The sequence below is a fragment of the Rana temporaria genome, chromosome 2 (assembly GCF_905171775.1).
Source record: "Rana temporaria chromosome 2, aRanTem1.1, whole genome shotgun sequence".
Classification (NCBI taxonomy): Eukaryota; Metazoa; Chordata; class Amphibia; order Anura; family Ranidae; genus Rana; species Rana temporaria.
In genome coordinates this window covers 407,265,816-407,290,061 of record NC_053490.1, presented here as the reverse complement: position 1 = coordinate 407,290,061, position 24,246 = coordinate 407,265,816, and positions in this window count along the sequence as shown.

Genomic DNA, 24,246 nt, shown 5'->3' with positions numbered 1-24,246 from the left:
AATTGCGCCCGCTCGTGGCATGGCGTCAAACTTTTACCCTTTAAAAAACTCGATAGGCGACGTTTAAAAAATTCTACAGGTTGCATTTTTTGAGTTGCAGAGTAGGTCTAGGGCTAGAATTATTGCTCTCACTCTAACGATCGCGGCGATACCTCACTTGTGTGGTTTGAATACTGTTTTCATATGCGGGCGCTACTCGCGTATGCGTTTGCTTCTGTGCGCGAGCTCGTCGCGACGGGGCGCTTTAAAAAAATTTTTTGGGGTTTTCTTATTTATTTTTATTTAGTTTTATAATGTTTTACACTGAAATAAAAAAATAAAAAAAAAATGATCAGTTTTCTTCCTATTACAAGGAATGTAAACATCCCTTGTAATAGGACTAGTGTGTGACAGGTCCTCTTTATGGAGAGAGGCGGGGTCAATAAGGCTGGAAAGCATGGTATTGCAAAAAAAAAATAAAGATCTCATGCTTTCAGCTGCAATCATGTTCGTTCACCACAGTGGTGTAGTGTATAGCACTTTGACCTAGCAGCAAAAGAGTCGTTGGTTCGAATCCCGCCCGTGACAGCATCTGCATGGAGTTTGCATGTTCTCCCTGTGCCTGCGTGGGTTTCCTCCCACAATATAAAAACACGCTGTAAATCGGTTCCGGTCTAAATAAGCCCTAATATGCAGTAGTATATTAAGGTTTGGTTCTGCCCAAGGCCTGACTACATATCTGCACCTCCTAATAGAAAAATGACCCACCCCTTCCTGTCAAGGTCACACCCTGTTTTTGTATAACCCCGCCCAGTAATTTTCAGGGGACCCACACACTAGTTCTGGGGGGGCACTGGATTCCCTTAACCACTTCCATACCAGGCACTTACGCACCTTCCCGCCCAAGCCAATTTTCAGCTTTCAACACTGTCGCACTTTGAATGGCAATTGCGCGGTCATACAACACTGTACCCAAACAAAATTGGCGTCCTTTTTTCCCCACAAATAGAGCTTTCTTTTGTTGTTATTTGATCACCTCTGCGTTTTTTTTTTTGCGCAACAACTAAAAAAAGACTGCAAATTTTGAAACAAAAAAACCTTTTTCTTTTTTTAGGTTAATTTTTTTGTAAAGAAGTTTTTCTCTTTCAATTACGGGCACTGATATGGCGGCACTGATGGGCCCCGATGAGATGGCACTGATGGACATCGATGAGGTAGTACTGACGGCACAGATGAGGTGGCATTGATTGGCGGCGCTGCTATGCGGCACTGATGGGCACTCATAGGCGGCACTGATGGGCACTCATGGGCGGCACAGATGGGCGGCACTTATGGGTGGCACTGATGGATACTTATGGGCGGCACTTATGGGTGGCACTGATGGATACTTATGGGTGGCACAGGTGGGCACTGTGCATGGATGGGCACTGTGGGGTGGCACTGATTTTCCCAGTCAGTGCCCATTTGTGGGCACTGATTGGCATCTTTTTTCTTATTTTTTAATGCTTTTTGTTTTTTTTGTTCTATATTTTTTTTGTTTTTGCACACCCTGGTGGTCCAGGGTGGGCATCCCTGGTAGTCCAGTGTGGTGATCCGAGGGGGGGCTGCGCTGATAAACAATCAGCGCGAACGCCCCCTGTCAGGAGAGCCGCCGATCGGCTCTCCTATACTCGCGTCTGTAAGACGCGAGTGAGGAAGAGCCATCGATGGCTCTTCCTGTTTACATCGTGATCAGCCGTGATTGGACACGGCTGATCACGTGGTAAAGAGTCTCCGTCTCCGTGAGAGACTCTTTACCGAGATCGGAGATGCAGGGTGTCAGACTGACACCCCGCATCACCGATCGCCGCGCTGCGTGCCCCCACAGGCGCGTGCGGCATGAAATCCTGCAGGACGTCCTGTCAGGATTGTGTAACCACTTCCCGGACGTAAATCGGCCATAGGCTGGGCGGGAAGTGGTTAATTTGCATAGTTTTTCTCTCACTTCCTGTTTGGCTATGGGGCAGGAAGTGAAGGCAAATCTCCCCAATTGGACACAGATAATACAAAATAAACTGACAGGGCCTATAACCCTCCCTCACTCTATCCAAAATGAAAGAAAATAAAACTTGTTGATTATAGTTCTTGTCAGGGGCGGACTGACCATTGAGTCACTCGGGCACTGCCCGAGGGCCCCATGCCACTAGGGGGCCCCATCCGGGTTGCCAGGCTCAGTAAAACCAGGGACAGTATGTAAAAATCTGTGTTTTTTTTAGATCTGTCCCTGATATGTCCGAAAATGACATGCTTTTAATGTGAATATCCCAAGATTTTAGCTGCCCGCCTCTGCACTACCTCCTGGCGTGGTGGTCATCTGTAAGCCCAGGGGCCCCATAATCTTCTATTGCCCAGGGGCCCCATGAGTTGTCAGTCCGCCCCTGGTTCTAGTTTAAGCACAAATTTCATAGAGTTTTATTGAGAGCCCTAAGAAAATATAACCATGCCAATAGGCCAGGATAGAGCGTTGCTAATATGTAGGAATGTGTGTGTTAGAGCACCCCACCCAATGTTAACTAAAAAATTATTAATTTGCAAATAAGTATTATCTGCTCATTTTTTTGGGGATGTCTGCACCCCTGATAGTGACAACATTTGTGAGGTGTCTTCACCCTTTCTAATTCATTCACTTCCTGTCACATAGCCAAACAGGAAGTGAGGGTAAAACCTTACTAATATATTTTCTTGGGGACACAGAGATCAATCTAAATAGTTTCCCATTATGTAAATTGCACTCTAGCATTTTGCTGTGTACACCCCAAATTATTAGGGATCTTGGACTTTGGGGTCCATTTACTAAAGGCAAATCCACTCCTACAAGTGCAAAGCAAGGAAGAAAACAAAACAACTTTGCTTCTACAGGATTGGATGTTAAAACCATCAGTGCTTCCTCTCTGATTTTCAGCAACTATGCTTGTACTGCAGAGTGGCTTTGCCTTTACTAAACCCCAAACTAAATAATCATTTGGGGCAGGGATCCTCAAACTACGGCCCTCCAGCTGTTGTAGAACTACACATCCCATGAGGCCTTGTAATGCACTGACATTCACAGACATGACTAGGCATGATGGGAATTGTAGTTCCTGAACAACTGGAGGGCCGTAGTTTGAAGACCCATGATTTGGGGTGTACACAGCAGTGCTGGAGTGCAATTTGCTTAATGGGGACACTAGTTAGATTGACCGGTGTCCCCAAGAAATGACACTGGTAGGGTTTTAACCTCACTTCCTGTTCAGCTGTGTGACAGGAAGTGAAGCCAATTTTAAGAAAAGGGACACAAAGCTCAACACAAAAATAAAAAAACACAAAGCAGGGGTTCTAACACTCACTTGGCTTCCCTCAAACACCCACAATTTGAATAGGATTGCCTTGCGCTAGATTTAAGCACAGTGCTGTAAATCAGCACGTCAAGCCTGTCCACCAATAGCAAACCCCCCCCCCCCACAGGCCATGTTTGCAGGTTTTCCTTCATCTTGCACATGTGCTTTAAAATAGTCTGGACAGCAATTCTTGATAAGAGAAATCCCCAAAACATGTCCTGTCGGGGGTACTTGAGGGCTGAGGACCACTGCAGAATAAATAAAATACTTACCAGTTTTTGTCTTTAAAGTCAGGGAGAATAAACATGGCAAACATTTCATGATTACACACCAGGAAAGAAGCTTAGACAAAAATCACACATAATTTGTTAGGCCCAAACCTAGTTCAGCTGCAGCTGTCAACATATGTAGCATGAAAAAGTAACAAAAGACAAACTTAACAATTTTAAAGTAATTTTTATTGGTCAACAAAACAAGGAAAGCAAAAAAAGACAAACAAACAAAAATACATTTCAAAATTCTAATTAACCATAGCTTTACACATTTTTCAGAAAATAAGGCCACATAGACAAATACATCAAAGTGAACATCATTTAAAAATAAACCAAAACCATTGGCAAAATAAAACAAAACCCATGCAACAAACCACATTTGTGTTTAGCAACAGCATTTCTGCCAGCCTGCCCCTTCTGAGGGCAGCTGAGGACTGATCGATCCAAGCTTTTTATAACAGTGCTAGTAATGAAGCAATTGAAATCACATGACCAAATTGCAGTCTCTAGTTTGGGTGAGCTTGTAATTGGGCACACCTGCAATTAACCCAAACCACGCTCTATGAGCATCCAATGAGTGTTTTTCACCTTTTAAAAAGAAAGGATATTTTTTTTCTAAGTGTTTGAGCATGCTCAGTTCATCACACATGTAGGAACCAAGCTGCAATGGAATGAGAGCTTTTTTTTTTTGGTTTCCCCTGATCTGATGCTTTCCAGCCTGAAGGGGAGGTGTTAAAGACAGAAGTAAACACGCACATTTAATAATCTATTTGTGTGAAAAAAAAGGTTGCCAATTTTGTTTGGGAGCCACGTCGCACGACTGCGCAATTGTCAGTTAAAGCGACGCCGCGCCGAATCACAAAAACTTGCCCGGTCATTGACCAGAAATATGGTCCGGGCTCAAGTGGTTAAAAATTAACAAAACACAAAAGTGAGCCCAATTTTTGGGGATAATGTGAAAGATGATGTTACACTGAGTAAATAGATACCTTACATGTCACGCTTTACTATTGGAAACACTCCTGCAATGGGGCCAAAATGAATTCCGTGAATATCCCCATAGGTGACCTTTTTCTTTTTTTTCCAGGTTACCAGTTTATAGTTACAAAGAAGGTCTAGTGGTAAAAGTATTGCTCTCGCTCTAACGCACGCGTCAATACCTCACATGTGTGGTTTGAACGATGTTTATATATGTGGGCGGGACTTGCGTAAGTCCCGCCCACATATGTAAAAATTATTTTTACTTTTTGCTATAATAAATATCCCCAAAAATATATATTCAAAAAACTAAAAAAACCCTCAGTTTAGGCCGATACGTATTCTACATCTTTTTGGTTCCAAAAAATCGCAAATAGCGTTTAGTGTTTGGTTTTTGCAAAAGTTATAGCGTCTACAAATTTTTTTTTTTGTTGTTTTAACTAGTTATTGGGGCGATCAGCGATTTTTATCGGTACTGCGACATTATGGCGGACACATCGAACAGTTTTTTGGAACCATTGGCATTTTTCTAGCGATCAGTGCTGTAAAAAATGCATTGCTTACTCAAAAAATGCCACTGGCAGGGAAGGGGTTAACACTAGGTGCGAGGGAGGGGTTAAATATGTTCCCTGGGTGTGTTCTAACTGTAGGGGGGGGACTGACTGACATGTGTAAATGACAGATCGCTGTTCATGAAGGGGAACTCCAGACCCCCGGAAAAAAAATAAGGTGGGTTCCCTCCAGGTGCATACCAGGCTCTTAGGCTTGGTCTGGAACATAAGGGGTTAAACCCGCGCAAAAAAAATAGCGTGGGGTCCCCCCCAAGATCCAAACCAAGCCATTATCCCAGGCACGCAGTCTGGTCAGACAGGAATGGGGGTGGGGACGAGCGAGCGCCCCCCTCCCTCCTGAGCCATACCAGACCACATGCCCTCAACATGGGGGAGTGTGTGCTGTGGGGGAGGGGGGCACTGCCCCCCCAACCCAAAGCACTCTTGTCCCCATGTCGATAGGGACAAGAGCCTCTTCCCGACAACCCTGGCCGTTGGTTGTCGGGGTATGCGGGCGGAGGGCTTATCAGAATCTGAGAGACCCCTTTAATAAAGGGGTCCCCAGATTCCGGCCCCCCACCCTATGTGAATGAGTATGGGGGTACATTGTACCCCTACCCATTCACCTGGGGAAAAAAATGGAAAAAAATAATACACCACACATGAATAAATTAATTTATTAGTCAGCCGGGGGTCTTCTGCCGGGGCCCCCCACCACCACCCCATTAGGCCCCGGGCTTCGCCATCTTCTGCCGGAACCCCCTTCACCAGTGAGGCTCCTGCCTTTGGGGGAGGGTCCCGGGCTACTACGACGGTTTCTGCGGGGGGGGGTGCACTGGCACCCCACCCCCGTCTTCAGCGACGTAATTCACCGGGACCCCCTTCACCAGGGAGGCTCCTGCCTTTGGGGGAGGGTCCCGGGCTTCCACGACGGTTTCTGCGGGGGGGGGTGCACTGGCACCCCACCCCCGTCTTCAGCGACGTAATTCACCGGGACCCCCTTCACCAGGGAGGCTCCTGCCTTTGGGGGAGGGTCCCGGGCTTCCACGACGGTTTCTGCGGGGGGGGGTGCACTGGCACCCCACCCCCGTCTTCAGCGACGTAATTCACCGGGACCCCCTTCACCAGGGAGGCTCCTGCCTTTGGGGGAGGGTCCCGGGCTTCCACGACGGTTTCTGCGGGGGGGGGTGCACTGGCACCCCACCCCCGTCTTCAGCGACGTAATTCACCGGGACCCCCTTCACCAGGGAGGCTCCTGCCTTTGGGGGAGGGTCCCGGGCTTCCACGACGGTTTCTGCGGGGGGGGGTGCACTGGCACCCCACCCCCGTCTTCAGCGACGTAATTCACCGGGACCCCCTTCACCAGGGAGGCTCCTGCCTTTGGGGGAGGGTCCCGGGCTTCCACGACGGTTTCTGCGGGGGGGGGTGCACTGGCACCCCACCCCCGTCTTCAGCGACGTAATTCACCGGGACCCCCTTCACCAGGGAGGCTCCTGCCTTTGGGGGAGGGTCCCGGGCTTGTACGGTGTCTTCCGCCGGAGGGCGCCACTCTCCGGGCTTCTGCGATGCCTTCCGCTTCTGCCTGTCTCCTCCGCGGAGCACAGGGCTTGTCTCCGCTGTCTTCTCCCTTCTCTTCCATTCGATGTTGACACGACGAGGTCCGGCGCTGGAATGCCGTCTGAGCAGTGGGCATGGACTTATATAGGGCAATGCCACCATGTGACCTCAACCCATGTGACATCACATTCCCATCATGCCCAGGGAATGTGATGTCACATGGGTTGAGGTCACATGGTGGCATTGCCCTATATAAGTCCATGCCCGCCGCTGACACGGCATGTCAGCGCGGAACCTCGTCGTGTCAACATCCAATGGAAGAGAAGGGAGAGGACAGCGCAGACAAGCCCTGTGCTCCCGGAGGAGACAGGCAGAAGAAGGAAGAGAGAAGAAAGAAGACGGAAGAAAGCCCTGGCTCCGCGGGGGAGCCAGGCAGAAGAGGAAGCAGAGAAAAGACCTGGGAGTTGGCGCACCCCCGGCAGAAGACCAGGAAGACCGGAACCCTGGCGGAAGGCACCGGAAAGACCGGGGGATAGGCGCCATCCCCCGGCAGAAGACCCCGAAGTCCGGATGCCCCTCCCTAATGAAAAAGAGCTTAAATGGGGTGGGGGCATCCGGCGGAAGGCTCCGGAGAGGACCGAGGGATGGCGCCCTCCCCCGGCAGAAATCACCGAAGCCCAGGGTCCCGGCAGAAGATCGGGAGAGAAGAAACCCCCCCTTCTAAGAGAGCTAAAGAAGAAAGGGGGGGCTACGGAGCTGATTAATAAAATATTTTATTGTGTGTGGTGTTTTATTTTACTTTACATTTCCCCCATGTGAATGGGTAGAGGTACGATGTACCCCATACTCATTCACATAGGGTGGGGGTCCGGCATCTGGGGGCCCCCTTATTAAAGGGAGCTCGCAGATTCCGATTAGCCCCGCCCGCATACCCCGACAACCAATGGCAAGGGTTGTCGGGAAGAGGCTCTTGTCCCTATCGACATGGGGGCAAGAGTGCTGTGGGGTGGGGGGGCAGTGCCCCCCTCCCCCACAGCACACACTCCCCCATGTTGAGGGCATGCGGTCTGGTACGGCTCAGGAGGGGGGGGGCCGCTCGCTCGTCCCCGCCCCCATTCCTGTCCGGGCCAGACTGCATGCTTGGGATGAGGGCTTGGTTTGGATCTGGGGGGGACCCCCGCGCCGAATCGGCGCGGGTTTAACCCCTCACGTTCCGGACCAAGCCTAAGAGCCTAATGTAGCCCTGGAGGGGGACCCGCGCCGATTTCAAGTTTGAAATTTGGCGCGGAGTTCCCCTTCAGGGCTGAAAACAGCTCGGAGATTCCCGTGCGCCGCGTCACGCAGCGCATTCACGGGTACGCCGCTTGGTATTTACCAAGATTTTCACGGCGTACTGACAAGGCGCACGGGAATCCCTGACTTTTCTCTCTGCGCATGCCCAGTATGCAAATGAACCTCCCGAGGTTCAGGCGCACTGTGCAAGCGTACGGGGATCTGTTTTCAAAAAACACTTTCCCTTTCAATTCGGCCCGCCAAACACTTCAAAACACATGTCACTTCACTTCCCCTGCATCCCCCCACCTCCCCCCCTAATAAACTCCCGCCCAAACCCCCGCAATTTACAGTTTAATGTGCCGTGCGCCAGGTCTGTACTGGTGCACAATGCACCCTCTCCTGGGCGCACGGAGCACATTAGTAACTAGGGAAATACACTGCACTAGCAGCGTATTTCTTTAGTAAATGGCAAAACGGCTGCTACTCCTGCTTTTACTCCATGAGTCATGGAGTAAAGGCTTGGTAAATCAGCCCCTGTGTGTGCAGTGAGCTGTAAAAAAAGCCCATTTTGTACCCTGCTTCTAATATATATTTATATATATATATATATATATATATATATATATATATATATATATATATATATATATATATATATATATATTGACCAGCCAACACCCTGAGACCAGCACAGCACTGATTGTTGAGTCAAGGATGAGCCAAGTCTTCCACACAAGTTGAGCAAGTCTTCAGAACTGTAAGTAAACATCATCATCACCCATTGTGGTGATTATTTTGTTAATTTGACAAGTTAACTTATTTTCTTGGGTGGGAGTTCCCACACTTTTTTCCCCAGGACTTGACCCCTGAATATCTCACTGGAACAGAGACAGGTAAATATTGCACTTTTTTTAACCTCAGAGTTTAAATAAAGTGTAACCTTCAAAATGTTTTCTTTATCATAGAAGATTGCACAATGTCAATATGAGAACAAACTAAAAAATGAATGCCCATATTCTTTTATGGAGACTTACAGAATTGCTATTTATAGAAAAGTATATTAGCAAGGAAAATTGTGGGGGCTATAAAACAACATGCAATAGATTTTAGTACCATTCTTAAATTGCTGTTGGAAAAAGCTGTTTAAACTGCTCCTGAGGTATATATCAATTTTGATTTATTTCACATCTTTTTCATCTCTATAAGAAAAGAACCAACTCTTTATTGCTTGCTTAAATCACCTTGGACTGATATGAGGATTTATTTTTTCCCCAAATATTCAGCATTTGTGTCAAAAAAGGACAAACGCTAAATCGGTGCCTCAATTCATCTCACGCTGATAAGAACTACTGCAATACAGACACACATCACTTATAATATATTTCACATAACTCTTTTTTCTAGAAGTAAACTTGTAAAATTATGAATGCATTTTGTGGCATATATTGTTCAAATGTCCTTCAAATGCCGTGAATTTGTTAAAGTAAAATAATGGAATAAATCTTACAGTAGCTTTGATCTCCCCACCTGTATAGATATGTAGTTATCCTCGGAACAAAAATTCAGCCTAATAAAAAGTGGGTTGTCAGTATTTTTTATATTTACAGCAATAAATCCATATAAGGGCTAAGACTTATCTAATTACAGATTATTCCATAAATAAAAGTGCATGTGGTTCACCTATTCAGGTTTTTATCACCTAGACAAAACACACTAATTTTAAAGTCTATCTAAAACCCTAGCTGTTCTTGTGTTTTTTTTATTTTACAGTATGGAATTGGAAAAAATGTTATTTGGTGTCTGTATTCTATTGACAAGATTTCCATAACTTCCTGTCCCTGAGTTACAACAGAAAGTGAGTGGAAATCTCAAAGTGAGGGAAAATCACCCAGACAGTTGCCACTGGAGCATGTGTTGTCTTTCAAATATTTTCCTCACCTTCCTTGCCCCTGTCCTCTGTAAAATTTTGAATGTCACCAGTACAAAAACAGAAGGTACTGTATGTCTCTCCAGCAGGGTCACAGAAAGTAGCTTGGTCCAAATTAACTATTTACCCAACTAACATCTGCAGTGGCTGTGAGCTCTGCATAAACTGTAGGTAGCCCCAGCTACTTACAATATACAGCTACTGTATGTATTCTGGTAGCAGTACAAGGACTTCCTGTTCCACTCCCAGAACACAAATTAGTAAGGCTGTGTGCTGTTCAGTTATTCACAGGGAGTTTGGTATTCTATAATGGAATACAAAGCTTCCGTTGTGTTGCTGAAGTGGAGAGGTGGGCAGATAATGTCACAATCTCTGACTCTGTCAATAAGAGGAAGCGTTGTAATCATTCATAGAGTACAAAGTTCACTGTGAATGGCTGAGCAGCATTCAGCCCAACTCTGAGAGCAAGGTGGAAAGTCTCCATACCACTGCTGATACACAGTGCTTTAATCTATATGTAGCTAAGGCTACATGCAGTTTATACAGTGCATAGGAAATAGTTCATTTGGATAAGCTTGGTCCAAACAAACTATTTAAACACTAAGGGCCAGATCCACAGAAGAATTACGCCGGTGTATCTATTGATACGCCGCGTAATTTCAAAGTTCCCGCGTCGTATCTTTGTTTTGTATCTACAAAACAAGATACGACTGCATCTGGGCTCGATCCGACAGGCGTACGTCTTAGTACGCCGTCAGATCGTAGGTGCATTTTTCCGCCGGCTGCTAGGTGGCGTTTCCGTTGAATTCCGCGTTGAGTATGCAAATTAGCTAGATACGGCGATCCACGAACGTACGTCCGGCCGGCGCTTTTTTTTACGTTGTTTGCGTTCGGCTTTTTCAGGCGTATAGTTACCCCTGCTATATGAGGCGTACTCAATGTTAAGTATGGCCGTCGTTCCCGCGTCCAATTTTGAATTTTTTACATTGTTTGCGTAAGTCGTTCGCGAATAGGGATTTGCGTAGAATGACGTCACCGTCGTAAGCATTGGCTTGTTCCGGGTTAATTTCGAGCATGCGCACTGGGATACCCCCACGGACGGCGCATGCGCCGTTAAAAAATGTCATTTACGTTGGGTCAAGACGTATTTACATAAAACACGCCCCCATCACATTGATTTGAATTTCGCGCCCTTACGCCGCCAAAGATACACTACGCCGCCGTAACTTACGGAGGAAAAATTCTTTGAGGATAAGGAAATTACGCTGTAAGTTACGGCGGTGTACTGTATCAGAGATACAATTCACTGGCCGCAATAATGCGCCGATGTACGTGGATCTTCCCCTAATTGTATACATCAATTATTTAAACACTAAAAAAACTAAGCACTAAAACAGAGAACAGCTTAAAGTATATCCCTCTTTAACCGCTTGCCGACCAGCCGCCATTATTATACTGCGGCAGGTCGGCACGTTCCCGTGAGCCATCGTATCTGTACGTCGGCCCTTTAAGCAGGGATTGCAGGCGAGCCTGCTGCACTGCGGGGTACCCGACACTCATCCCCGACGGCCATCCGCGATCACGGGCAAGAGAGGAAGAGCAGAGACGTGTGTGTTTAAACAAACAAATCCCTGTTCTGTGAGCTGAGGAGAGACAGATCGTGTGTTCCTGCTTGCTAGGAACAACAATCTGTCATCTCCTCTAGTCACTCTCATCCCCCTACAATTAAAAAACACACAAGGGAACACAGTTAATCCCTTGATCACTTCCTAGTTTTAACCCCTCCCCTGCTAGTGACATTTACACAACAATCAGTGCCATTTTATAGCACTAATCGCTGTATAAATGTTAATGGTCCCAACATTTTTTCAAAAGTGTCCAATCTGTCCACCATAATGTCGCAGTCTCAATAAAAATCGCAGATCAACGCCATTACTAGTAAAAAAAAAAATAATAATAAAAATTCCATAACAATGCCATAAATGTTTCCCCTATTTTGTAGACACTATAACCTTTGTGCAAACCAATCAATATAGGCCTATTTTGATTTTTATTACCAAAAATATGTAGAAGAATACATATCGGCCTAAACTGAAAAAAAATTGCTTTAAAAAAAATTGTGGATATTTATTAGCAAAAGGTACAAAATATTGTGTTTTTTTCAAAATTTTCTAAATTTTTATGTTTATAGCATAAAAAATTAATACCGCAGAGGTGATCAGATACCACCAAAAGAAAGCTCTATTTGTGGGGAAAAAAGGATGTCAATTTTGTTTGGGTACAGCATTGCACGGTCGTGCAATTGTCAGTTGAATCGACACAAAAAGGCCTGGTCATTAGGCAGCCAAATCTTCCGGGGCTAAAGTGATTAAAATATACGCTAAATAATAAACTCAATGCTTGATCGAAGATAGGAAACTAACCATTAAATTGATCATATTTAAAAAAGTATAAAACAGAAAGTGTAATAAGTTTAAAAGTATGCAATCATTTTTAAACTGGCACATTTTTGTTAAATACTGCTTGAAGAGAACTCATATTTTGTACCCGCAAGATTCTGGATAACACCAGCCTTTTTTTTTTCCTTTTATAATTAATGCAACCAGTTGTGAAAAAAGTAACTTTTAAAACTGCTATTGAAGAAGGCAGTAAATACTCACCTTTCCTGATGCTTGTGTGCCTGTGTGTTTTACTCTCAGTCAATATTTATAAAGACAAATAAAGATGGTGAATCTCCCCAGCAGGGATATAGACAGCAATCAAAATATGATGGAGGTTAAAAAATATTGAGAGCCTTTTGCCATTCAGATCAACATCCTGAGCAACTTTTGCTCTCTGATCTTTTCCAGCATATGCTACAAAAAAATAAATCAGGAATCTCCTGAACATTACCAGGATCCTAGAAAACTACGAAATCCAGTATCGATTGAAGTACCCTGTCGCAATTGTCATCAGCCACAATGGAACAACCACCTCAATCACAACAGTGGATGAAGGCTTTCAACTCCTTTGACTATGGGACACTATTCCAGAACTTTTACCACCTTTACATGTCCCAGCACACGTATCACTAAGAAAAAAGTTTCAGGGGGCTCAAAAACATTATACTACCTACTCATCTACAGTTTTACAACTGTAAAACAATGAGAGAGGAAATTTCATCTTCCTCTAGGTTCTTTTAAAGGACATTTTTTTACATATTTGGTTCTCTTTGTTTATACTTTATTTGAGTTGAGTTGCATTGCTCACTTTGTAATTTCTTTAATGTTTTAGGCACTAACCATTTCTGTCTTTACACAGTTTTTCAAAAACACCTGAGCGGTTTTATATGGTTTTATGTGCAAAAAAGATGCCTGTACAGGAAGGGTTTGCAAAGTTTTTTTTGGTGTATGCTGAACCTGCCTAGAGGGTTTTAATAATAAATCAAGTCTTTTTTACACTATGTGGAGCCCGTTGTCAGTTTTTTTCTGACTGTGACGAGATTCATCCTAGGAGTTACGGAATGTTGTAAGGAGGGAACGATTGGAGCTGGTTGGTGGATTTCCTGGTCACGGAGACCACTTAAGCCCATTTGACTCCTCTTGTTATATGACATTGAGGGACAGCTATGTTCGGTTAGTGGGTACCTTCACTTAACTTCCACAAGGTGTTTGTTTGAGAGCACATTGAATAACAAGTCACTCATTGTGGGATTTACATGGCGGGAGCAACAACTAAAAAAAAATGGAAGCAAAAACTGATTTAACTGAACTGATATAAACTAATGTAAACCAAGCTGAACTGTAAACTGATGTCAACTGCTGTAAACTGAACTGGACTGAGGACAAATGTGTAAACTGATGTTAAGGCCCCTTTCTCATGGGGCAGACTCCATCAAGCGGATCCACCATTATGCAGAGCGGACATAGACACAGTTCACTGTGGGGCGGTCGGATGGAAATAGACCTCCTGTCCGCCACTAGACGGATGGGAAATGTCTGTTTTTGGCGGCCCGGATTGGATGCAGGCGGGTGTAAACAGACGCATGTCCATTTACATTTGCCTCCCCATAAAGAACAATGAGTGGTCAATTGGGTCCACCTTAAAAATGGACAGGAGGAACCGATCGGTCCACTGGTGTGAAAGCGGCCTAACTAACATTACTTTTTTTCTTTGACAAAGTAGTTTGATTCACATACAGCAGAAGCACCCCTTTCTCACTGATTAAAATTATCCTGTCACTGGCTAATTACTATCAAATTCTCATTAGGAGTTAAGAGGCCGCAGATGATACAGAAGTGTACAATTGGTAAGCAAAAGCACATTTTAACGAGGGACACTGGACTGAAACATCGTTTTTTTTTTAAAAGAGTACAGGTAGCCGGTAGGTGATTTACCACAAATAAAAAAAATCCCCCCACTTTTACATTCTTCACCTCTGTGACACATACTCACTATCAGTGACGGCTGGTGCTCCATTTTTTGGGGGAGCACAAACAAAGCCCCAGCCCCCCGTCACTAGCCCGCAATAGGGCCTACAGACAGGCAGATCGATTGAAAAATAGACAAACAGATAGATAGATAAGCAGATAGATAGATAGATACAGACAGATAAATAAATACAGATAGATAGATAGATAGATAGATAGATAGATAGATAGATAGATAGATAGATAGATAGATAGAGATAGAGATAGATGTATGAGGATAAACTGTAAACATGGCTGTAGCAGGACACAGTGCTGGGACCCCTCATGGTATGCACAATATACAGGAGGGGCCAGATTCACAGCGGACTTACGACGGTGTATCTCCACGTACGCCATCGTAAGTCCGAATGTGAGCCATCGTATCCATGCGCCTGATTCTTAGAATCAGTTACGCATAGATTTGGCCAAGATACGAGCGGCGTAAGTCTCCTACGCGGTCGTATCTTGGGTGCAATATTTACGCTGGACGCAAGGGGCGCTTCCGTAGATTTACGTGTTGAATATGTAAATTAGGTAGATACGCCGATTCACGGATGTACTTGCGGCCGCTACGCCGTTTACGTAAGGCTTACGTCCGGCGTAAAGTTACCCCTGCTATATGAGATGTAGGTAATGCAAAGTATGGACGTCGGCAAGCGTATCTTTTTATGTTGTTTACGTAAGTCGTACGTGAATGGGGCTGTGCGTAGGTTACATTCACGTCACAGGCATTGGGACTGGCATATCTTATGGAGTAAATTAGACGAGATACTGAGCATGCGCGCTCATGCGCTGTTCGTTAGGCACGTCATTTATGTGGGGTCACGATTCATTTACATACAACACGCCCCCTACCAGCCTATTTTGAATCTGGCCCGAGATGTGTAATGATAAAATGCTCCAGCCAGTGGTGGTGCGTCCATAAGGGGCACATGGGCGCCACCCCCTCTCTCCTGCCACCTCTTTTTCACCATAGATAGATGCATGCATAGCATGTATCTATCTATGGTCACCGCTGCTACCCCCTATTCAGGTTCCCGACCCCTTTTCATGTGACGGCAGCCTGAATTATAGCGGTGGGGTATTTTTTGGAAGCACCTCGTTAGAGCCATAGGCTCTAATAGCATCCAAAAAGGTAAACAGCGGGCGCCATGCTGGGCGCTCTCTGTTCACTCAATGTTGTGTTAGAAAAGCAAATGAATATTCGCTTTCCTAACACTGATCCGCCACTCAGCCAATCAGGTGCTCTGGTCTGTTACCTGTCACCTGATTGGCTGAAATGACAGGTGCTGTGATTAGATGCCTATCAGGCGTCCAATCATAGCAGAGTCCGGGAAGAGAGGACGAGAGAAGACATTGAGGAGGGTGGAGGACATCACCGTGACTTATTGCCCCACCGAGACAAGATAAGTGCCGGGCGGTTGGGGGATGCACACTGGCAGCATTTGATGGGCACAGTAGCGGCAATTGATGGGCACACTGACAGCAATTTATGGGCACAGTAGTGGCAATTGATGGACACACTGACAGCAGTTGATGGGCACAGTAGCGGCAGTTGATGGGCACAGTAGCAGTAGTTGATGGGCACAGTAGCGGCAATTGATGGGCACAGTAGCGGCAATTGATGGGCACACTGGCAGCAGTTGATGGACACAGTGTCATCAATTGATGGGCACAGTGGCAGCAATTGATGGGTACAGTAGCTGCGTTTGATGGCACAGTGGTGGCAATTTATGGGTACAGTGGCTGTGTTTGATGGGCACAGTGGCGGAAATTGATGGGCACACTGGCAGCAGTTGATGGGCACAGTAGCTGCGTTTGATGGCACAGTGGTGGCAATTTATGGGTACAGTGGCTGTGTTTGATGGACACAGTGGTGGCAATTGATCAGCACACTGGCAGCAATTGATGGGTACAATAGCTGTGTTTGATGGCACAGTGGCAGCAATTTATAGGTACAGTGGCTGTGTTTGATGGGCACAGTGGCGGCAATTGATGGGCACACTGGCAGGAATTGATGGGCACAGTAGCAGAAATTGATAAGCACACTGGCAGCAGTTGATGGGCACAGTAGTGGCAATTGATTGGCACACTGGCAGCAATTGATGGGTACAGTAGCTGCGTTTGATGGCACAGTGGTGACAATTTATGGGTACAGTGGCTGTGTTTGATGGACACAGTGGCGGCAATTGATCAGCACACTGGCAGCAATTGATGGGTACAGTAGCTGCGTTTGATGGCACAGTGGCAGCAATTTATGGGTACAGTGGCTGTGTTTGATGGGCACATTGGTGGCAATTGATGGGCAAACTGGCAGCAATTGATGGGCACAGTAGCGGAAATTGATGGGCACACTGGCAGCAGTTTATGGGCACAGTAGCGGCAATTGATGGGCACACTGGCAGCAATTAATGGGCAAAGTGTCAACAATTGATGGGTACATTAGCTGTGTTTGATGGCACAGTGGTGGCAATTTAGGGGAACAGTGGCTGTGTTTGATGTGCACAGTGGCTGCATTTGATGGCAAAGTGGTGGCAATTGATGGCACAGGGGCTGCGTTTGATGTGTACAGTGGCTCTGTTTGATGGCACAGTGGCTGCGTTTGGTGGGCACTAGATATGTGCATTCCCGTTCGTACGAATGTTATTTTCGTACAAAAATGTTCATTTTCGTACCCGCAGAATAATGTGTACATACGAAAAAATTAAAGCACCAAAATACGAAAACGACGGGATTACGAATGAGCCGCATAACGAACAACCGCAAATACGAACAAACGATCTGACGAAAATACGACAAAACGAAAATGGCAAAAGAACGAAAATTACATCTATAACAAAAGATTTGCATTCTGTATCCTGTTTTAATCCCCTCTCTGTTCGTATCCTCAGCCGTATGTTCACACGACATCCACAACAAAAGATTTGCACTCTGTATCTTGTTTGAATCCCTTCTCTGTTCGCACCCTCAGTCGTATGCTCATATGACATCCACAACAAAAGACCCGCACTCTGCATTTTGTTTGAATCCTTTCCCTGTCCGCATCCCCAGTCGCATGCTCACACGACATCCACAACACAAGATTTGCATTCTGTATACTGTTTGAATCCCCTCTCTGCTCGTATCCTCAGCCGTATGTTCACACGACATACACAACAAAAGATTTGCACTCTGTATCTTGTTTGAATCCCTTCTCTGTTCGCACCCTCAGTCGTGTGCTCACACGACATCCACAACAAAAGACCCGCACCCTGTATTTTGAATTCTTTTTTTCTGTTCGTATTTTGGATTCAACAGAATGCAAATCTTTTGCCACAGATGTCACACGAACACACGACGGAAAACACCAAAAGAAAAAGGACCTAAAACACAGAATGCAAATCCCTTGCCACAGATGTAATTTTCGTTTTTTTGAATGGGCAGTGAGTGTAGTTAGTAAAGCAGCTTCTCTTTTGTGCTGAGTAGTACAATAAAGCCAAATAAAATTTTCTGTGGATTTTCATCTGAAGGGAGATCAGTTGGCCAGACTTTTGAACCCAAAAATGGTTTTCTGATGGAGTTTAAAAACGAACAAATTTTCTGAGAACAAACGGAAAACGATCGTTTGTTATGTTTGTTGTTAAAAAAGTCTGACCAAGTGTATGGGGCTTAACAATCGTTAATATGGATGAGCCGCGTGTTGAAAGTGCCGCGAATCCCGCAATATATTTACGAAAGTACAAAATGACGAAAATCCTTTTTCTGTTCGTATCTTCAGTCGCATGCCCACATGACATCCACAACAAATTGTCATAGATGTCACACGAACACACGACCGAAAACATGAACAGAAAAAGGAATCCAAAACACAGAATGCAAATCATTGACGAAAATTCACGAAAATTATTGTCTAACAAGTAACGAACATGAATTAAACAGAATGTGAGGCTACGGCAATATGCTGAGCCTGCATGGGATAGAGCAGAGGGAGAAGTGGGCTGCCGCGATCTGGGGTAGTAACAGCCTCTGATTGGTTAGTCGCGGCAGCCCCCTTCTCTGATAGGTCCGTTCGCGTGAGGTAAAGCCCGCGCTGGACGAGCCTATATAAGGGAGAGGCTGAGGCGATTTGCTCAGTCACGTCTCCTGACGAGCAGCATCGCCCGCCCGCCCACCCTTCCCTGTCAGTTGTCATAATAAGTCATGGGGTCGTCCGTATGGGGGAGTAGTCGTCCAGCTTTTGCTGGATGGACAGCAATTAATCTGATTTTAAAGTTTTAAGTTTAGCCAATTTGGCCTTTTGTAATTTAATTTATTTATTGAGAAATTTTTGTAACCCCGCCCCCACATTTTATGGATGACACCGTGGCCAATTTTACCAAAGATAAATAAAAATGTTGTATCAAATTGTTGTTTGGTCTCCTTATTCAATACCTCTGTACTAGCCCATAACGAACCATCCCGCATGTACGAAAATAAAACAGTAACGAAAATACGAAACGATCGGAATACGAAAAAATCTCGTCATACGAAAAACGAACGGGAACGAACAGGAAAACTTGCGTCTTACGAAAAACTAACGGAAACGAACCTACGGAACGATACGAAACAGAACAAAAAAAAAAACAAAAAAAATTCTGTGCACATGTCTAGTGGGCACAGTGGCTGTGTTTGATGGGCACAGTGGCTGAAATTTATGTGGTTTCTTTTTGGTTTGTTTGGGCCCCCCTAAATTTTGAGCACCAGCCGCCACTGGCTCCAGCATATTGTCAGGGGAATGGCTGGAGGTTGATTTCCGGGGCAGAGGTTAATCAGGGCACCCTCCCCCTCCCTCCACCTTAAGTCTGATCATAGGATGAGAAAGTGGACAGCAGTACAAGGTGCTGCTGTATATGGGTGTCAGATCACATTACCTGGCTTCTTCATTCACAGAGCCGATTTCACACTGACACAGAAACTGTAAATTATGTCACTGGCTCTAAAAAGCACCGCCCATGTCCTACGGTGGTGCCAATCAGTAGAAAGACATCATAAGAATGTCACATAAGGGAGTGTAGAGGTGTACTGCATTGCGCCACAAAGCATCCCAAAACCCTGCAAATGAAGCGTCTCACCTGAAATCACGTGATTGCATTGGCATCATGCTTCCCACAGGCACTGTTTTTTTTTTCTTGTGACTAGCTTTAGGGGGCGGTGTCTGTGCGCCCACAATGGACGGGCCGACACTGCTCACTATGCTTTTTTAGTAGTTACTGATGTGTCACAGATCTTGCTTAACCTCCCTTATGAACTTCATAGGTACTGAGAGGAGGAGATTCAATAGATAGGGTCAATATAAGAATCACTGATTGCTGTCAGTAAAGTATCACTGGATATGTCTTAGAAATTGAAAGTAAACAGCAGAGAAGAAGCTCCAAAGTATGCAGAAATTCCAGGAAGTTATAAAAAGAGATGGCCAGCAGACATGAAGCACTTACTACATGAAGGGAGATTTTTCAAATTTGACTTTTGTTTGTCAGGAGTAATAGGCAAAAAGTACAGTCAGGTTTTTCTTACAAGAATTAGACCAGAAATTACACAGCAATGAAAACTAGCCAGCAGCAGGACAAGTTTAATGAGCAAGGCTATTCCCAACTTTTCTAGGGACAAAGATAACAGATAGGGGCTTTACTACAAGAATAAAAGTGGTTGTAAAAGCAGATTTTTTTTATCCAATGCATACTATGCATTTAGATAAAAAAACGTCTGTGTGCAGCCCCCAGCCCCCTAATACTTACCTGATCCCATCTCTATCCAACAATGTTGCAGGAGAGACTCAGCTGCCCGGGACTTTTCCTCCTCATTGGCTGAGACAGCAGAGGAACGCCATTGTCAATCAAAGTTAGTGGGCAAATGATGAGAGAGAGTGGCCTAGCCTCAGCTCTATGTCTGACTAGACACACAGAGCTGCGGCTCGTGTGCCCCCATAGCAAGCTGCTTGCTGTGGGGGCACTTGTCAGGGGGGAATGGGCCGGGAGCAACAAAGAGGGACCCAACAGGATGGGAATTGGGGCTGCTCTGTGCAAAACCACTGCACAGAGCAGGTAAGTATAACATGTTTGTTATTTATAAACAAAAAAAACAGATAAGATAATACAGAGGCTAAAGCAGTATAAAATTGGCCAGCATCAGAATCTAGGTGGTGCATGCCTAACTTTTATTTTATCTAGGAGGATAGGGGCTGAGGTGAATTTATTGTGAGGTGGTTTAGGTGCATGCTGTTGATACACTTTTTTTTTTACTTCCAAATGATGCAGCAACATGCTGTGAACAAAAGCCATCTTTGAACACTCAAACGTAAAAAAGGCTGAGTCGACATCAAATAAATATGGAAAATCCTTGAAAGAAATGAAAACCCCCAAATATACCCCCCCCCCCTTAAAAAAAAAGTATTGAAGTTAAAAAGGCAGTTTAACCTAAAATAATAAATTCTATCGTCATAGCATAAAAGCAAATAAACTCCCAAAGTAATGAAACCCCAAAATATCAAAGTACAGTTTCTTAATTGATCCTAAGCTCTCCCTATGCAGTTTGTCAGTTTTCCCTATACTTTCCTTAAAACAGCTTCCAAATGACTAACACTATGGCTGTCTTTTGCCAACCTCCTAATGTGCAGGCATTTGCACATTCACCACTGATACTGGTGCCACATGGCCTATACAAGTGCATCGGCTGCACACGTTGGTTGCTGTCTGATCTGCAGCTGTTACCCATGTTCCTGTATCTGCTCCTGTGTTTGACTTTTGTGATAGACCCAGTTTGTCCTGACCAAACTTGAATGCTACCTGCCCTGACCTTGGATTTTCTCTAGACTCTTCTTTATCTCCTGCTCATCTGCCTGATCTTGTGTTGCTGAACTCTGCCTGTATCTTGATCATTCTCTGCCTGCCTTCTATGCCTTTATCTGACTGACCATTGCTGACCTGGCTTGTCTGACCTCACATCTGTCCTGCTCTGCTGCATACTGCCTGATTCCCTCTGGTTCTTCATGTTCTGCCAGTCTTCCTATGCCTTCAATCGGGTTCTGTCTGCAAAGCAACTGCTGATTACTGCCCACCCAGCCCATGGTCTGCTGTTCCTGCTGGGGTCTGCTGCTCCTGCTGCCATTTTCTGTGTCAGCTATCTGGCCCAACTCTGGCGTGCACCTCTGTGACTGGCAGAAGATCATACATGCACTCATACCTCACCACGGACTTGCTGCCACTGTCGCAACATCAGTGGTCCTTGAGCTGGGGCTGAACGAGAGGCCTCCCTCTACACGTCAGGCTCTGCCACAAGGTACGTGACAGATTTTCTACCTTGGTAAAACAAGCCTATTGACTTTAGAACCACTTTAAACACTCCAATCATATATAAAAATATGTTCTCACTACAAATATGCTTTACTTTCCCTTTAAGGAATTTCATTGATATGTTCAACTGGAAATACTTTCCATCATCAGTCTGCAAAAAATACAATACAATACTTTACAGGCGAAAAGTTCTTTATATGCCTGGAATCAGTAGTAACATTTTTACGGTCACTGGATGATTAGATATCTCTTCTAATTTTCCAAACTGACAATATTCATAGAGCTTTATATAGGCAAGAACATTACACAATGTTCCATTTTGTACAAGAAGAATTTAGAATGTACTGTAATTTGATGTTTTGAGGCACTAGAGGTTAACGTGACATGTCATATGAAAAACTGAAGATGATTTAAATTATGCACACTACTTTCAAACTATGTTTAAAAGTGCAAGCATGCTGAAGGTATTATGACACAAAGCCTAAAAAAGTACATACTGTAAATATATATGTATAATATATATATATATATATATATATATATATATATATATATATATATATATATATATATATATATATATATTGTAAGGGATTAGCTCGGTAGCGGGGGGGGTGTGACCCCCTGGATGGGTTCACTACACACTGAACGATGCAGAGAAACAGCCGAAGACGGTTGAAAACAATTTGGTTTATTCTTCCATCTTGACAATTGCAAGTATTCAAACAGCATAAACAAAATCAAACATAAAATAAACCCTGGCCACTCGGGGCGTCTACCTTCACCACACAGGAACCTATCTATGGAGTCTGGCACAGCCTAGTGCTGTGCAGACACTGCTGGTCCTACAGCAGAAAACAATAGTCTCTGTTTGATTTTTTATCACACAGAAAAATCAACAGCACCTCACCTCTTCAGAAGTATTTCTGCTCACTGCTCTCCTTCACTCAAAAAGCCTCAGGATGCAGCAATCAGTAGTAATCCTCTGGACTACTTATAGAGGCCTTAATTGCCTCATTGTGAACAGCTGAAGTTTTCCAACGCCCTTAAACCTTTATGGCTACTTCTGCAGCAGACACCTGATAATAAATGGTATATTGTCTAAACAAGACAGAAATGTATCTCCCGTTTGTGACAACACCCAGAGATTTACCTGACTTCCAGTCACAATATATATATATATATATATATATATATATATATATATATATATATATATATATACTGTGTATCTATCTCAGAAAACACAGTGAACAAACAAAAATGCAGGGAGGGATGGGCAATAAACCCTATTGGTGTTAAGTGTTCAAAACTGAGTTTTTCAAAACCAGTTTAACCCTTTCACAGGCACAGACATGAGGGTTATTGGAACAGAAATACTTCCTCAAGGCCAGCTCGGTATGCCTTACATCCTTGGCAATCTCTGTTTCAGCAACCATGAACTTATAGTAAAATAGTCCTGTTGACTCTGCTAATTGAATGAATATCTGTGACTATGGCTTCTCAACCATCCACCTTAATCTTTTATTCAAAGCGTGATAACTCCTCCCACTGACACTGTCAACACTGCCTCTACTGCTGCTCTGCTTCTCCATAGTATTCCCTGCCTGTCAGTGATTCTCCTTGCTTTGTGATAACATTCTTCTCCCCTCTGTGTCCCTTGTGTCCCTATGTCCCAGCCAGTACTGTCTGTACTGGCAGAAACAGTTGTTTCTGAAGGGGACACAGAGTTGCGAGAACAGAGTGACTGTAACAGACAGAGGAAGGGAGGATCGATGTTCAGGATGAAAAGTGGATGGAGGTTTAGTAAACTTGTCTCTTATGTTTACTGCCCCCTTTATTTTCTTGAACACAGTGAGTGATCAGTACTGATCACACCTGTGTTCATTCATAAGTAGTTATAAACAGAAGTCGTAGGGTTGATTCACTAAAACTGGACATTTTTAGATCTGGTGCAGCTTTGCATAGAAACCAATCAGCTTTCAGTTTTTGTTCTTTTCTTTTTTGTAAAAACGTAATATAAAAAGCTGAAGTTAGATGCTGATTGGCTACCACAAACAGCTGCACCAATTTTGCACTCTTCAGTTTTAGTAAATCAACTCCCATGTATTTACTTTCACTTTACCTGCAGCGTTTTCCAATTAAATAACATCCGTTTACCTCCTAAATTATTTACACCCCACAACAAGTCAAGGTGAAATGTCAGCACACTGGAGGGTTCCTACATACCTTCAGTGGTAAGGGGGTGCTACATCAGCTAGTCTTTAGCCACTTCCAGCCCTTAGGATGTACTTGCATGTCCTTTTGTCCTTGGGTAGAAGCACAATACAATCAATTCTTACAGCCAGTGACTGGCTTTAAGGTAAAAGTGATTTGAGTAGCTTGCTCTACAGCCACCTGATCACTTTTTCAGGTCCTCCCACCACCACCCCACCCCTGGGGGGGGGCAGGGACTGCTGCCAGCAGCTGGGTCAGAAAAAAAGGTGAATACCCTGCGCTGCCAATTGAACGTGGATGGTAGCTGCTAAGACGGCTCATTCAAAAAAGCAAAACAACAAAAGGATACATATGTGTAGCGCTGAGATTGATAAAGTGA